This window comes from Alnus glutinosa, chromosome 13 (assembly GCF_958979055.1).
Source record: "Alnus glutinosa chromosome 13, dhAlnGlut1.1, whole genome shotgun sequence".
Taxonomy (NCBI): Eukaryota; Viridiplantae; Streptophyta; class Magnoliopsida; order Fagales; family Betulaceae; genus Alnus; species Alnus glutinosa.
In genome coordinates this window covers 6,026,283-6,032,282 of record NC_084898.1, presented here as the reverse complement: position 1 = coordinate 6,032,282, position 6,000 = coordinate 6,026,283, and positions in this window count along the sequence as shown.

Below are 6,000 nucleotides of genomic sequence, written 5' to 3'. Positions count from 1 at the left end.
CACCTAACAAAATGAGGATTAAGAAATCAAATCGGTTATTTCTGGACCCTTGATCCCTCCCCCGAAACAATTGTCACGCGGTAAACACTCCATGAAAGGAAGGGAGGAAGGGAAATGGTTTATTCGTAAGGTGCGCAAATTTCAACACTGACTTAAGGCATTAGAGTGTTCTCTTGCCGGTACACCCAACAAGATCATCGATGCTTATTTTTCTTTTCACTACAAATTTTGTTGGCCCTAAAGTACGGTGTCCGATAAATTAATTCTTCAAATTGAGCATGCTAAACACCACGTGAGTGGAAAACTATTTGTTGAAAAACATTCTTTCTTGTTTGAAGGGACTCAATCGTGACTAGGCCAAGCACTAAGCTATTATTAGCTATATGATATCATTGATATGCAAGAAGTTTAATTAGACATAAGTAACTAATTAATTGTTTGTCGTTTATCAAATATACTAGGATTGTGGCTCTATTGGAGATAGGTAGGTTTAACAGGAAACCGACAACAACGTGGACATGTTGTCGCAGATATGTCCAAAGCGGCTCAAATGGTGTGAGTCAAGAGATCTCCACGTGAGCTGGGCCACTTGCTTGAGTGCTTCGCATGTCCTATATAAGCCTGGGGTTTAGGAGATTATCTTAGAATATTTAATTCAAAGGTTTTGTTTTACATTATAATATATTTAAATTTTCTTCATCCAACCATAATGTTAATTAAGACGGCATATTCTAACCAGTAGCCACCTCAATCACGAGCACAGGACTTGTTTGGTTGTTTTTTTTTTTTTAATGAAAAATTTGATTTTTTTTTTTTTTTTTTTTGGACCTATATGTGAGCTATATCGATAAAGATTTGGCTTATATACCGTAAAACAAAAAACTACAACATACATGTTGTAAGAAGGGCATATACTGTAATTTGTTTTTACAGTACCCAGGGACGGAGGGAGGGGTTGGCTGGCAGGGGCCATGGCCCCCCCCTTCCCACAATTTTCTAAAAAAAAAAAAAAAATTATTAGGTAGATTTTTTTTTTTTTTTTTTCTAAAAATTTTAAAAAATATAAGGTAAAAATAAAAATTTAGCTTATTTGGCTCCTACTAAATTTTTTTTTTTTGGCCATTGGCCCCTGCCCATAAGAACTTCTGGCTTCGTCCCTGACAATACCTAAACCAAATCTATCGATAACATGTAAAAATTAGACATTTCATTTTAAGAAAAAAATAATAATAAGAATATCAGAGCCTAAGTCATCATTAGGTTTTTTTTTTTTTTTTTTATAAATATATTTTTAGTAAGATAACAAAGAAAAGCTGTGACGACCCACCCCCAATGATTGATACAATATTGTCTGCTTTTGGCTCTCCAAACCAGATTTTTCAGGAGGTTATCCATCCTGGTACTACGCTCGCAGAAGCACGCTTAACTGCGAAATTCTGATAGGTTCATGACCATCATGGCTTTAAAATTCGTTGTGTCAAAAAGAATGAGTTTATAAATATAAACAAATCTCTATTCTCAAGCGATGTGAGACGTCACCAAAGCTTAAAAAAGGAAGGAGATCCTTTCCAATTGTCAAGCTAAATAAACAAGTACCAGGGAAATAAAAATAGATGAACATGATTCCAGAAAAAAGATCAGGAGACTTGTCACGCTGTGAGTGTAATAAGTTAACACTTTTGAGATTTTTTTTTTTTTTTTTTTTTTTTTTTGGCCTTTTTGGATGAAGAGGTCAGAATGAAATTGAAGATGTCTGAGATGATCGGGGCAGTCTTCTGGTCCATGTCATCAATAGGTTAAAACAACTAGCAAACTAATCCAAACACAACTCACATATTGTTTGGCAAACTTGTTTGTTTATTAGGCTACTCAATAAATTTTTTGGTTAAGATTAATTGAGGAGGGGGGATCCACATCCCTCCTCAAATTCAACCATACGATTCAAAAGTTTTAGTTCTTGTATTTTGATTTGCCACGATTCATCCCATACTAAGCTTTAATTGAGATGGGCTCGGCTTTCTTAGATAATAGTGAATTGGGCCTCAAAGGGACCAGAACACTTGGAGATTCTCACGTAAAATCATTAGCATGGTTGTGACTTGTGAGTGGCTTCAAGCCTTCACCCACATTAAGTTGGATATTTAGAATTATATTTTTTAAGGATATATGTTAGTTTAACAGATTGAATTAAAAGAATTTCTTTCGACTTATGCTCCGTTTGTTTCGGTGTAAAATGATTTCTAAAAAATGTTTTCGACATTTTCCAGTGTTTGGTGGGGGCGAAAATAATAATCAACCTGAAATTGATTTTCGTTTGACAAAAAACGCTTAGTAAATTTCGAAAAATAATTTACACTTTTTGAAAGCGTAAATCATTTTTCCCAACGGCAAATGCAGTCGACCATCTTTTAAATGATGCAGTTGACCTTCATGCTTAAGCAGTCGACCATTGCCAGAATCCGGCGATGTACAACCACTGTCGCCGAATTTCGGCAAACAGGATTCCGACTGAACTGTGCCAGATTCCGGCCAAACTGGTCGGAATGGTCAAAATTCTGCCTATCTGGTTGGAATTTTGCCAGAATGGCCGGATTCCAGCTAGTTGATTGATGTCCGGCCACTTTGAGCCAAATTCCGGCCATTTTGGCTGGATTCCGGCCGCTTTGGCCAGATTCCAGCCATTTTGGCTGGAATCCATCACAAATGACCAGATTTCGGCAACCTTCGCCTGAATCCGGCACAAATGGCTAGATTCCGGCCACCTTCGCAGGAATCTGGCCAACTCAAATTCCGTTCTTCATCGCTGGAATTTGGAAACAGTAGCCGGAATCCTGCCGATCAGTGATGAAATCTCATCACAAGTGATTTTTCATTGTTGGTGATTTTTTCGTATGAACCAAACGCCAGAAAATATTTTTAAGGAAATCATTTTTTCTGAAAAAATGATTTCGTTGAAAATATTTTACGATGGAAACTATTTTACATTGAAACAAACAGAGCATTAGTTTAGAGGAAAATTTTGTCACAAGGTACCCATAATGAGTCCAGCAAAGTTTTCCTTCAACCTAGTTTAAAAAAAAGAAGAAGAAGAAGAAGAAGTCCACATTTTTTTATCCTACAACTATCCAATAACGCTGAAGTGGAAGTACTGATCAACCCTTATTTATTTTTTTTATTTTTTAAATAAAGACTGATCCAAGAATTAGTTGGGACTGCTATATCAGCATTGTGAGATAAAAATTATATACAGCATTACTCTTATAAAGATGTCATGTATTTCTTGAACGTGTAAAAATACATACTTTTTTAATACCATTAACAAAGTCGGAGGAAATTAATTTTATTTAAAAAAATATGTGATTTTCACAACACATGGAAATTTTATAAACTGAATTGGAGAAACTTTATTTGACCAAATTTGAAAAAAAAAAAAAAAAAAAAACTTTCTTAAATGATTCATGATTAGAGCACATAAAAACTTTGAAACCCATTAAGCCTTGTCTCTCTATCTCTCTCCAAATAATAAAATTTGAACTTATTTTTTATTATGTTGCACATGGTTTTGTTAAATCAAGCCTCCTCCATCACTTTTCCATTTATCAAATTAGATTAAAGATTTTATTGCAAGAAGGGACCACATCTGTTTTAGCATATTTATTGCCCCCCACCACAACCCCATCCACTCCAATCTAACTTACCACAATTTTATATCGAACTTACCACAATTTGATGTAGGACCAATCTGATTTTGTTCAAATTTAGAGCAAATCTTGATTCTATGATGAACTATATCACCTAATTAGAGCCTTTAATATAATCCAAAACCATGATTTATATCATATCAAACTTACTTTATGTCACTATTTATGCTAAGTATGGAGAAGAAGAAGCTGCTTCCATCGAAGGAAAAGAGGGTCCATATGAGGATTCATTATAGGATAGGAGCGCCAGAGAAGGAAATTGAAGGGCCCATATGAAGATTCAAGGTGGGGTAACCACAATGAGATATGATCATCTCCATTTCAAATGAAATTGATACTATTCATTTCATAATTAGAATTTAAAATAGGCGATCTAACGGTGTACATGATGTTAATGTTGACATTTTTTTAAAAAAATTAAATATCATGACATTATATTATATACACTGTTAGATGCACCAATTTTAAATTTCGACCGTGAAATTAGAGAATCATTATCCGCCCAAGAAGAATAAAGATCATATATATATATATATATATATATATATTAGAGAATCATTATATATATATAATTTCGACCGTGAAATTAGAGAATCATTATATTATATATATGATTTGAGAGCTTATGGTAAGGACATTTCATCCATGACTTAATAACTTAACCAACCATGCTTTCAAAGAGAAAGTCCCACTAATTTATTTCTCACTAATCACTACTTAAAAATCCCAATGGTAGGCCCAAAAGCCACTCCATTGCTCCTCCTTAAAGCTAAGTATAATCATTTATCCTTTTCAATTCATTCTAAAGGTCTTTTTTAAAAATGATTTGTTTATTACTTTTAAAGCTTTAGCTTGCGATCCATCCAAGCAAAAATCACTTCCTATCTTCACATCAATGTGGTAAATGATTCACATCAATCAACAGACCCCGTTGCTTTCACTTGATCACTACATCTCTTTCCATTTTTCTAATTCTGTCCTGTATACAACAAACGTGCTAAACGCCATTTTGAACCCATACAACTTAATACATGGGTAGTTCTATGTTCTATAATTAACTAATCCTTCATTAATATAAGCTAGATGATGGAGACATAGATTGTTTAATATTATCTCTTTTAACTTGTTTAATTTGCATAAATTTATTTATGACAAAAGTAATGTTAGACCTACATCTTAATTATGGTCTAAAATTCTTTTACAACTTTCTAACACATATCAGCATGTGATTGGAGCTATTTCAGTCACTAAAAAAAATTAACACCTTCCAATCATATGCTGACATGTGTTAGCAATTAAGTTGTAAAAGAGTTGCAGACCAGTTGTAGGGATCTAACCTTTTTCTCATGTTAACAAGTTGTAAGCCATTTGTAGGAGTTTGACATTTTTCTTCTGAGAAACTTAAGTGTTGTTTAAACATTGAGGTAATTAATTAAGAGTAAGGTTATTTAATGGGATTGTTATACGACTATCATACAACTGGGATAATATGTCAGTGAAAATTATCTTTTTTTTTTTTTTTTTTTTTTTGTTTTTGTTTTGTTTTTGTTTTAGAAGTTCTGATTTAATGGCTGATTTTCACTGTTATATCATCAAATTGTATGGCACTCGCATAATACTCTCCTAAATAGCATTACTCGTTAATTAACTATAATTAGTACTAGAAACTACATCGCCAATCCCAACCAACCCTTTTTTATTTTTTTTATTTTTAAATTTTAACAAGGACTGATCCAAAAATTGATTGTAGGATAAAAATACAATTTCTAGCTTTACTCGTGTGTATATATATATATATATATATATATATATATATATATATATATATATATATATATATATATATATACATAGTGTAGTTATATGGGACACAATTGAAGGGGGCAAAAAAAAGGAGCCAGTTTTGCATATATAAGTGAATTTCTTAACAATTAATTCCTTTAAGACCTAATTGATATGAGTAATCCTACATGTCACTCATGTCTCCCTTTTGTGTCTTTTCAAAACTGATGTGACTTTTAAAATCATCATTATACATGAAGTGACATATAGATTTAGGGTCTGTTTAGGTTTGCGATTTCAATAAATCCGATTTAAAAATGTGCGATTTGAAATTGCAGTTAAGTGTTTGACAAATCGCAGTTTGAACTTTAAAATCCCAGTTTAGCTTTTAAAATTATATGTTTTAAAAAAACACTTAATTGCCTGTGATTTGAAAACGTAGAAAATCTGCATTTTTAAATTAAAATATATATTTTTTTAAAACGCAGTTCCAAACTATTCAATTTTTACGATTTGG